Source organism: Theobroma cacao, chromosome 2 (assembly GCF_053813885.1).
Source record: "Theobroma cacao isolate CCN51 chromosome 2, ASM5381388v1, whole genome shotgun sequence".
Lineage (NCBI taxonomy): Eukaryota > Viridiplantae > Streptophyta > Magnoliopsida > Malvales > Malvaceae > Theobroma > Theobroma cacao.
In genome coordinates, this window is record NC_142640.1 from 9,606,530 (window position 1) to 9,619,167 (window position 12,638).

Here is a 12,638-nt window from a genome sequence, read left to right on the forward strand (position 1 = left end):
CGTTTTTCTTTAAAAAATAATGTTTTCGTGAATGATGAACCTAATACGAGCGAAAACCTTTTATTATAGATGTTTCTCCGAGCCCTCCCATCATACTGGTGGGATCCGGGGATATCTTTTCACTTCAGGTACTTTTCGAGAAATACTCGCCTTCGCAAGATCATCGAAAAATCCCATCATCGTGGCTTAACTCGTAAACAAAAATACTTATATGCAATGGTATGCATGTTGCAATAAAAATATATGTTATGTTTGTGAAATTAATTATTATTTTTATTTTTTATTATTTATATATTTTTTATTCTTGACTAATTTTTTTATATAATAAAATTTTATTTATTTAAAATAAAAATCTCGAAAACTCAGAATCGAGGCCCTCCCATCGTACTGGTGGAGCCTTAATTCGGATTCTGAACCTAGGAAAAATTAGCCCGAGATTGCGACTTCTCGCGTCCCGACCAATCATCCCATCATAGGTATAATTTAATGTTATCTTTAATACTTATATTATATATATATGTTATTTCCTACTCTAATTTTAATAACCAAAAATTTTCTTATTTCTTTATACTTATTATATTATTATACCTTATTTACATAAATATACCCCTTTTTTTAAAAAAAAAACACATAAGAAATTCCTAGGTTCATGTTCCATGAAATTTTTGAACCACAACGAATTATTCCAATTTAACTCTAGACCCTTCACTATTCTTTTCAACAGACTTTAGGAACAAGTCTCCAATGACACTCAGCAACTAATATATGCCACTCTAGCCATAAAGTTATGAATTTATTATACTAAAAGTTAATAAACTGGAAAGTAATCCACCTTTCTTATGCTTCCTAGAAACAACCAGAGGACAATAGACTTCTTTAAAAACAGTAAATGTTTTATATTCACAAACACAATGAAGTTAACTTCTTTGTAATGCCGTTGACATAAAAGTATCAATACTAAAAATATATATATATTTCTACAGCTTTCTATTCATTTTTATTTTTTTATTTTTATCCCTTTGTTCTTAATATCCATACTATATATATATATATACACGTATAATAAATCTTTCTATGTTTTCAATTTATTTTATTTCTATAAAAATCTTATTTTTATTTCTTTATTTTCCTAACTTTGCTAGACTCAAACATATATAAATCACATAAATAAACTCAAAATCTCAAACTCACAGATTAACCAAAAGGAAAAGAATTAAAACTTACCTAGAAATAGCTTGAGACTACTAGGCTTTAAAGACTTTCAGGCCTCTTTTTGTGTGCTACACGGATCTAGCCTTTTTCCTTTAATACACTTCCCAAGCCTCCAGCTCTCCCTCTATTCTCTAAACAGCACTCTTTTACTCCATTTTTGCTTCTAAAACCAAAACAACGCCGTTTGATAGAGAAACCTTAGTCAACAAACCCATTTTCCCATCTTCCTTTCTCTCTTCTTTTTCTCACTTTTTCTTTTTTTTTCTCTCTCTAACCACCGATTCCCCTATTTCTCTCTAAGCTTTTCCTTCCTCACCTTTCTTTCACCGTCGACAAAGTCTAGATCAGTCCAAATAACTCCAATCTTCCCTCCTTTTGCTAGCTGTGCAGTCACCAAACCCCCACAATATTACTTTGCCAGCCTTCTACCACCGAAATCCCTCACTAAAACCAAAAATAAAATAAAATAAAAAAATCCCTAAAAACTTAAACTAATAAAGATATTTCAACCAAGCTACTCTGTTTCTCTACTTTATCATTGTGTATTTTTTTATGGGTTTTTTGCTTGTTTTTGGGGTTGATTTCGGCTGCTAAACTAAGGTTTTTTTTTTTTGTGTTTGCTGTTGTTGTTCTTTGATTTTTTGCTCCCGAATGCCCCCCTTTTGTTGTGCTACAATGGGGTTTTTATACCCCATTCTTCATGCTTCATTCTGCAGTCTCCATTCCACTACACTGCTAGACGAGAATTTTTTGCGTTTGGCACTGTAGTGGTGCCTGGTACTGGCAAGGCGTCCGCGCCCTGCTAGTACTTTTTTTTCTTTTCTTTTTTTAATTTTTTTGTTTTGTTTCTAATTATTTAATTAATTAATTTTTAATTTTTTTTGTTTATTTAAGCAAAATTACAGTGTCTATAGCTGCCCCTCTTTGCACATTTCGATAAATCGAAACAGTGCAAAGACGTAGACACTGTACTTGATCTAATTCATTAATTCTCTTATCAAAGCTCCTTTTTTGTGTGTTTTTGTTTTGTTTTTTTTTTGTGTTTTTGTTTTTCTTTTTTTCTTTTTTTTGTGTTTGTTTGTGTTTTTTTTTGTTTTTTTGTTTTGTTTTTTTTTTGTCGTTTAAATGAGGTTCCTCAAAGCTGAGGCAACGTAACTTTAAAAATCTTGAAACTGATTACTCAGAGGTTTTGAGGAAAAAATATGCCCGGAGGTTTTGAAAATGTACCCGGAGACTTTATAGAATGTACTCGAAGGTTTTGAAAATGTACTCGGAGGTTTTGAAAATATACTTGGAGGTTTTAAGGGAAAAATGTAGCTCCTCGAAAACTGAGGTAACGTAACTTAAAAAAACCTTTAAACTAATTACTTGGAGGTTTTGGAAATGTACCAGGAGGTTGTAAGAGAATAATGTGCCCGAAGGTCTTCAGAATGTTCCCAGAGAATTTAAGAAATGTGGCTCCTCGAAAACTGAGGCAACGTAACTTTAAAAAATCTTGACACTAATTACTCGGAGGTTTTAGAAGATGCACCCGAAGGATTTAAGAGAATAATGTGTCCGAAGGTCTTCAGAATGTACCCAGAGGTTTTAAAAGAATAATGTGCCCGGAGGTCTTCAGAATGTACCTAGAGGATTTAGGAAATGTGGCTTCTCGAAAATTGAGGCAACGTAACTTTAAAAAATCTTGATACTAATTATCCGGAGGTTTTAAAACATGCACCTGGAGGATTTAAGAGAATAATGTGCCCCAAGGTCTTCAGAATGTACCCAGAGGATTTAAAAAATGTGGCTCCTCGAAAACTGAGACAACGTAACTTTAAAAATCTTGACATTAATTATCTGAAATGTTTCAAAGTGGTTCTCAAATTAATCAAAACTTGATGTTTTTGCATAGTTTTTTGTGGTGCATGGATTTTCTCCTTTCCCAATGCATAGAAATATGTTTGAATATTGACTATTGCACAGAAAATTTTCAACCTCACTGTTGCATGGTCATGTGCATGCGTGCATGATTGCATGACAGGAGGAAAAGTTACCTTTATCTCATCATTTCATTTCAGTGTCTTCCTCTATTGAAAACCTTTCTTCCTATCTTTGCACACTCTTCTATGATCTTTTTATGCAAATGCCAATCACTTTATCACAAAAGAACTTTCTTGCTAGTCTTGTCATATCATTCCCAATTCTTAAAGTTACTTCCCGAAGATGGATACCCCCATGAGATCGTGTTCTAATTCAAATTTGATTTCAATGGTTCCATGCCTCTTAATCCTTGAGAAAAGATTCACAAAAATGCTTGTCTCATCATTTAAAACTTTTGATCTTCATATTACAATAATAGAAGTTACTTTACAAAGATGAAGAACTCTCCATTACTTTCAAAGCATCTTGAATTTTAATAAAATTACCCTACAAAATCAATTTTTTTTATGACTAAAGGTACTTCAAGTTTGGAACAAAACTGAGTCATTTTGACATTTTTCCAACAAGTGATACTTGAATCTCTTAAAAATTGATGATTACTGTTTGAAATGATTTTGGATGAGCCAAATGACAATCTGGTCTTTCATATGGATTGGATGGTTTAACACATCAAGGTCTTGGTAAACAATAAAGATTTTCACCATTTCATGAGGAAAAGAAAAAAAAGTTGAAGTTTCTTTGTCTGAGCTCACAAAGGTATATTGATTTTTTTTTTGCAAAAAGATTCCTTTCAAATCACAATCAAATTTGACACTCTCTAAGCCTCATGATGTGTGGCAAGATGATAAATGTCAAGACTAGCTATTGCAGGCTTAAAATTGTAGAAGGTTATTTTGACAGAGATAGACTCAAAATTCAGTATGGATTTTTTTCAAATGATCTTGAATCTTTAAGGGTGCTTGAGAGTCTTAAACCTTTAGGAAGGTGTCCAACGCATTCAACTACCTTGAAATGGTCCATCTCTAGCGCTTCTTGTTATCACCTTAGTTGGAATCATGAGTGGCTTCATAAATTCCCATCTTCACTTTAGACTACCCTTTTGGGTTTTCACCCTAGAGCTTCATCTATTTCACTCACTTTTTTTCTCTTTTTTTTTTGTCTTTATCTTCACTCTAGACTGCCCTTTCGGGTTTTCGCCCTAAAGCTTCATCTTTCTCACTTGCTTTTTTCTTTTTATTTTTTTTATTGATTATTCCATCATGCACTTGAAAAACTCAAACTTAGTCCAAAATGACTAAAGGGATTCAAGAATGTAATTTTAACAAAGAAAAAAAGTCAAAGTTTCATCTTTCATGTGATGGTCTCTTTCTCTAAGATAGCTCTTCAATTTAAGTATCCACACTTGATCAAAATGGAATTCTTTAAGCACGTAATGTAGACTATGGTTAAAGATTCTTAAAGAAATGGATACACAGGCCCAAAACATGTATTTAAGGTGATTAAACCAAGGATCATTCATTATTGCTCTAAGGACTCTTTTTAAGACATTTGTCCTTTCTCAAAGCATGCTTTTTCCACCATTTCTCTTCTATGCTTTTTTTCTTCATTTCTTTTTTCAATTTTCATTTTCATTTTTTCTTCTTCATTCATTTTTTCAATCTTCATGTTGATGGATTGAGTTTGAAACTTTCAAGAACTCAACTTCGCATCTAATTCCCATAATATAACAGATGTTCGTTTTTCCTTCAAAATGAATCTTCTATCATCCATGCTTTTGACAAAAAAATTTCTTCAATATTGCCCCCAATGTGGGAGGTGATCCTTGGTTGAGGTGTATTTTAGAGACAATTTAATAGGCTTAAAAGGGTAGCAAGTGGATAATTTCTCATTTATGAAGGGGAAATGAAACATGGTCATTTATCCTCTCAACTATGGTTACTTATATTGAAGAGCAAATCCCTAGAAAAGAACAATTTAAGATCAAAGGATTATTTTCCTTCATTTTTCCACTTTTGACACCATTTGAGTATTTCAAGTGCATAATGTCACTATCAACTTTCCTCGCCATTCACTCACTTTCTTTTTTTCTTTTTTTCACTTCACAACTGAAGATTGAATCAACCTTTCTAAAGTGAAAGGATTTATCAAGAATGTTTTCTTTCTTAATCAACCACTCAAATGAAGGCTCAGGAGACAACTCTTAACGATAAATGTTCCTTAGAAGCCTTCAAAGATCTAATATCAGAACACTTTCTCATGATCAACTTTTTTAAGAAACACTTTTGCTAAATGAGAGGGGAAAAAGGGCTATTTTTAAAGCCAATGTGTCTTGGAGGTATTGGGTAATCTTGTTTTTGGTCATCATGCCCCAGAATAAGATCAATGATGGTTTTGAAAGGTTTACATTTGGTATACAGTTGAAAAAAATTTGAGAGGTTTTGGCATATTTGAGACTTTAGCATAGTCTTGACATTTATTAACTTACCACATTCAGAGTTTTTATAAGAGTGCCTGATTTGCTTGATTTTTAAAGAAAAATTTTGCAAAACAATCAATTATAACATTGGTCATTGCCTAAACAAAGATCATTATCTTTTGGTATCACATGATAAGGTTAATAAACCTTCAAAACTTTGTTTTCTTTTGGACTCAAGTTCTTGAATATCCTTATTTGAATGGTCTTGGGCTCCAAAGTGTTTGAAGAAATGGTTAGAAAATGTTTGCAAGGACAAGTTTGTTCTAAACAGTAACCATCAATTCTTTCGAGATCATGTGCACATTTTATTGCCTAAAACCTTTTTTCGTTTATGACCCTTTTTTCTTTCTTTCTTTCTCTTTTTTTTGTTCTTTTTTTAGTATATATTTTTTTGATTTTTTTTTATGATCTTGAAAACATGTTATAAAACCTTTATTGAATCAATTGTATCACATCATAAAACTTCAAAAATTTTCATTCAACAAAAACATTAATGCTTCAATTACAACTCTTAACAAAATCGTACTCATGCCATGCATCTAACTACAAAATAAGAACTCCGAATCATCCATTTTTCCTACAAGTAATTTGCTTGAGACATGAGGCTTTTTCAACTTCTGAACACCACTCTATGGCACAACCGATTTTCAACGTTCTATAAGCTCAAGAGTCAAACTGCCATCTTTGATGAGATTTTCAATTTTCTCTTTCAATTGCCTACATTTCTCTGTTGAGTGTCCAATTACCCCCAATGTGATAGTCACATTTAGGATTAGGGTCATAATTCCTTGCCGATGGGTTTAGAACTATCTTCATTGACACCAGACTAAGGTATTGATTCTCAATTAGTATAGGCAAAAGTTTTGAGATTGGCATGGGCAAATGGTGAAGGTTGGGTTTTGGTAATGATTGAGGCATAAGTGGAGGTGTGGGTGCTCTTAGATGAAAAATTGGTTGTGGAATTGGTTGATAGGGACATAGGCTATGGGAAATATGATTCCGAGCGGGGTAGGAAGGTTGGTATGCAGAATGAAGATGGTATGGATTGATGGCCCATGGTTGCTCTTCACATGGGATAACTCGTGCCTCCCCTCTCCTTTTCTTTGAGGCATTACAATTTTCCATGCTACTGACAATATTCTCTTTGATTTTACCCTTCTTAATTGCATTCTCAATCATCTCTCCTGAAATCACTATGTCAGTGAAGTTCCTGGTAACATTTTCGATTAGCCTATCATGGTATGGTGGGGGTAGAGTACCAATAAAAAACATTGTTGTTTCTTTTTCAGTGAGAGGTGGTTGAACCTGTGCAGCAACATTTTTCCATCTTTGAGCGTATTCCTTAAAACTCTCAGTGTCTCTCTTCTCCATGTTCAGCAAAGAAAGCCTATCCGGGACCATGTCCAAAACATGTTTATATTGAGCTACAAACGCCCAAGCCAAGTCCTTCCATGTGTGGATTCGATTGCGATCCAGTTGGACGTACCACTTTGCTGTAGCACCAGTGAGGCTGTCTTGGAAGCAATGTATCAGGAGCTTGTCATCATGTGCATGTGCAGCCATCTTCTAACAATACATAGCGATATGAGCTTTTGGGCATTTAGTTCCATCATATTTCTCAAAATCTAGTATTTTGAACTTAGGTGGGATGATCACATTAGGTACCAAACACCAATCTATTGCATCAATAGAACCATAGATGTCCATCCCTTCAATAGCTTTAAGACGCTCACCTAAAAGGTTATGCTTTTGTTGCATTTGCAATTCTTTATTTAGCTCAGAAGATTCTCCTTTCAATTTTTCTTGCTTTCCAGGATTATTAAGTCAGGAGTAGGAGTTGGGTCAGAGAAATTTACCCCCGGAAGAGACACAATTTGCCTTGTCAAGGGCAATTGGCTTTGTCTTTGCAAACCTGATGATCTTTCGAAAGACCTTTCCTCTTTACTAGTAATCATCTCCATTAACCTTTCTAACTGTTCCTTTATCTCATCCTGACGTTTCTCGATCTTGTCCATTCGTCTTGACTGCTCATCTCTCATGATTCTAATTTGAGTCCACGTATCACACAAACAGCCAAAGGGTTTTCTCGAGCTTTTATCTTTGCACAAAATGGAAACAAATTAGATTGAGTGATAAGTTCTTCCTTACTAGAGATCTTCCTAAATGTACTCCTTCTTTATACGAAACTTGGAAAAAGATCTTTTATTCCATGAAACCAATGACATTGTTGCCTCTCCTTTTATTGTATGTAGCGAAGTTAAATGACAGTACTTACAAAAAAAGTGGATGAATGATAAATGCATGGGTGTCAAAATCAATGGATGCTTAAATGCATGACAAGATGACTTATGAGTCAATAGATGATGAATGATTCGGGGCACTTTTTTTTTTATGCATGATGAGATTACAATAAAATCTAAGTCGTGTAAAACATTTATTTTTCCATTAATCATCATTTTTTGTTTTATCTTTTTTTATATATATATATTTTTTGTTGTTGTTTTCTTTTTTTTAGAAATCCTTCCTATTATTATGAAACAAAATTTGATCCAAATTGTGATAATTTTCTTGCATCATTCAAGGAACAAATTCATTTTCTAATAATTGTTCACTAACATAAATCCAAATTTTAAAAGAAATTAAGCACAACTATGTCTAAACATTAATTATCCTAAAACCTTAAAACTTTTACTCAAAAAGAAAAAGTCCTAACAAAGTCCACTTTTGCCACCTAGATGCCTATTTGGATACCTTATCACCCTGTCCGACCATCTTTGCTGGATCAAACCACTTTACATCTATCAATGCTTGTACTTTATGCTTGAATGCAGTATAATCTTCAATGGAATGTCCCATGATTCCACCATGATAATCGCATCTTGCATTTGGATTGTACCACTTTGGATATGGAGGTTTCAAGGGTTCTATAGGCATAGCAGCAACAAGGTGATCTTGAACCAATTGGCGAAAAAGTTCTCCATAAGAAATGGGAATGGGATCCAATTGTTTAGGTTGTTTCTTTTTAGATTGCTTTTGGATAACACATAGGCTAGGAGCAAGGGTGATAGATGATTGTGTGAACAGTTGGGCTCGAGGAGCCTGTTGAGAAGGTGATTGAAAGGTGCTTGGGCAAGGGTGAAAACTTGGACGTAGACCAATGTTCATGGGTTGAAAAGTTGGTCGAAAAGTGGTAGGTTGGAAGTATGTGCTCGGTGGCAAACCACTGTTTAAAGGTGGTGCAGGGCTTAGAGGTCCCATCTTGGATATTGAGCTCTTCAATTCAATCATCTGCATATTGAACTCATCCATCCCTTTCATAACTTTTTTCAAACCTTGATCTTTACTTGGGTCACTAAGCGAAATATTGGTCCTATCAAGGACAAATTGGCCTTCCTTCAATGGTTGCTTGAGGCGTGGTTCAGTTTGAAGCGATTGGAATTCTTGAGGGTGAATCCCATTGGTTCTGTTGAGACATTCAACCATTTCCATCAATTTGGCAATCTGTCCTTTCATCTCTCGAAGATCATGTCTGAACTCCTCTTGATTGCGCTCTAGTGCGCTTATCCTTGCTTCCAATTGATGTTCCATATCCTTCAACCCTTTTTACTCATATAAATTAGAAAAGGAATTTTGAAATTTGACTGAAACCTTTCTAGATGTTTTCCATAAATGTGGATTTATTCTATATCCTTCAAACCTAATAAAACTGTGTGGTTCTTTATTATGGGAATAAATATGGCTAGAAATAAAGAAAAGATGAATACATGGATATGGATGCAAATATGTCATGTGTATGAATGCATGAAATGCAATAATGCTTTGATGAATGGATAAAATGATATGCAATGGAGTACCCTCAAAATGTAAGAAAATTTAAACACTGTACATGCAATGCGAGTACAATAAAAACCATTTTTTAAAAAAAATCATATAGAAATGAAAAGTGGAAGATCTATTTAAAATTAAAATCCTTTTTCCTTTTTTTTTTAATTTTTTGATGAAAAACCCTTTTTATTTCTCTTTTCATTCTTATTTAAATGGAAGACCTTTGTTTTTTTCCTTTCTTTACATTTTTTTCTTTTTTTTTATTTCCATAATGTTATGCAAGAAATCAAAATAGAGAGACTGAGAAGTAATCCTTCATGTGTTCCTATTTAAGGGTACCTCCTTCACAGTATGTTGAAATGGCTTTACCTAAAGGAAGACTACTCACAATTTTCTATATGCTGAGTTTAGGTTACAAACGAAGCTAAAGGTTCCCAAATCGTTCCTCACTGTCATCCATGCGGACTAGTAAAGCACCCAAGTCCTCACCCATTACAAGCTTCAAATGGACTAGGTTCGATTTGAGTGGGAGTCTTCACTAGTCGTGCGAAGGTTATCACCTCACGAGAGCATAGCTACTAAACTCCCTCCTAAAAATGGACATGACCCGGGTAGAAGGTTTATGCATGAATGCAAAATGTGTTGTGTGTTTGAAGGAAAACATCAATTTTGGACCAACAATCTCACATCCCTCTATCCTAAATCCCCACAATTATTGAAAGTAATAAAGTAATAAATATGAGATAAAAAAATGCATCAAACAAAATATGTAGAGCAAATCATTAATACTAAGGAAACATTGAATTATTTAAAGCCTTGGATAACCTATTATTATTTAATGGTTCGACTCTCGACAGTCTCTAGTGGAGTTGCCAATTGTTGTAACATGTGGGTCTGGGAACCCGACTGCCAGACGCGTGTGAAAACTCTAAAACTAGGAGTCGCCACCAATCTTTTTTATTAGGTGCGATTAGCCACCTATTGACTTGATTCTAATCGACGAAGCCTTAAATTAATTTTAAGTTCGCCGAAGAGAACTTTAAACTGGTTTACGGTTTTCTTGATCTAGGCTCGGGAGTACAGTTACGCCCGAGGAAGGATTAGCACCCCCGGGATGCCCGTTCCATGAACGGTACCATTTTTTAGATTATCCTATTAGGCTTTAATTTTTTAAGTTCACTATATTTCTTTAGTTATAATTCTCTTATTTTATCTCATATTTAACCTAAAATAGAATACAAATGTGAGGCAAGATGAAATGCATGGTTTGAGATGAAAAATATCGGACGAATAACCTTTGATCGATGACGTTCTCTCGGATTCGCCCATCATACTGGTGGGATCCGGGGTGTTCTCTCACCTAAGGAATTATCCGAGAAATTCGCCTTCGCAAATTCAACGAATAAATCCTATCATCGGGGTTATCGTATGTTTTTCTTTAAAAAATAATGTTTTGTGAATAATGAACCTAATACGAGCGGAAGCCTTTTATTAGAGATGTTTCCCCGAGCCCTCCCATCATACTGGTGGGATCCGGGGACATCTTTCACATAAGGTACTTTTCAAGAAATACTCGCCTTCGCAAGATCCTTGGAAAATTTCATCATCGGGACTTAACTCATAAACAAAAATACTTATATGCAATGGTATGCATGTTGTAATAAAAATATATGTTATGTTTGTGAAATTAATTATTTTTTTTATTATTTATATATTTTTTATTCTTGACTAATTTTTTATATATAATAAAATTTTATTTATTTAAAATAAAAATATCGAAAACTCAGAATCGAGACCCTCCCATTGTACTGGTGGAGCCTTAATTCGGATTCCGAACCTAGAAAAAATTAGCTCGGGATTGTGACTTCTCGCATCCCGACCAATCATCCCATCATCGGTATAATTTAATGTTATCTTCAATACTTATATTATATATATATATATATATATGTTATTTCCTACTCTATTTTTAATAACCAAAACTTTCTTATTTCTTTATACTTATTATATTAATATACTTTATTTACATAAATATACCCCTTGTTTTTGAAAAAAAAAACACAAGAAATTCCTAGGTTCATGTTCCATGAAATTTTTGAACCACAACGAATTATTCCAATTTAACTCCAGACCTTTCACTTTTCCTTTCAACAGACTTTAGAAACAAGTCTCTAATGACACTCAGCAACTAATATATGCCACTCTAGCCATAAAGTAATGAATTTATTATACTAAAAGTTAATAAACTGGAAAGTAATCCACCTTTCTTATGTTTTCTAGAAACAACCAGAGGACAATAGACTTCTTGAAAAACATTAAATGTTTTATATTCACAAACACAATGAAGTTAACTTCTTTGTAATGCCGTTGACATAAAAGTATCAATACTAAAAATATATATATATATATATATATATATATATTTCTACAGTTTTTCTATTCATTTTTATTTTTATCTCTTTGTTCTTAATATCCATACTATATATATATATATACACGTATAATAAATCTTTGTATGTTTTCAATTTATTTTATTTCTATAAAAATCTTATTTTTATTTCTTTATATTCCTAACTTTGCTAGACTCAAACATATATAAATCACATAAATAAACTCAAAATCTCAATGTCAAACCCTGCTTTGTAAAATAATTATAATATCATTCACATGCTCGATAGAATGTTTGTATATTTAGGAAGTTCGAGAAATCGTTAAAAGACGATATTGCTCCTAATGGTATCATTAAGTCGATTAAGCCTCGAACTAGTTCAAATAGAAATTTTAAGGTGAAATTAAGAGTTTCACAGTTCAGGGATGACTCAAAATGGTAATTAGGAGTTCGAGGATCAATTCGGAGTCAAATTAAAATTTTCACTATATAGGGGTAAAATTGTAATTTTTCCATCTGCGGACAAAATTTGAGATTTTGAGAGAATTTAGATCACATTTGACAAATTGGGGAATGATATGAGTATAAGGGATAAAAAATATGTCTATGGGTAATTTTTCAGTTTTTGGGGCAAAAATGTAATTTTTGATTTTTACGGGGGCAAAAGTGTAAATATCAAAAATTACTTCACCAAGACTTTGGATAAGTTTGAGAATTTTATCTAAGTTATGGATATTTTAAGGAATAATGTGTGGTGGAGATTTAAAGCTTAAAAGATAAGAATTTAAAAAAATAGACCAATAATGTAGTGAC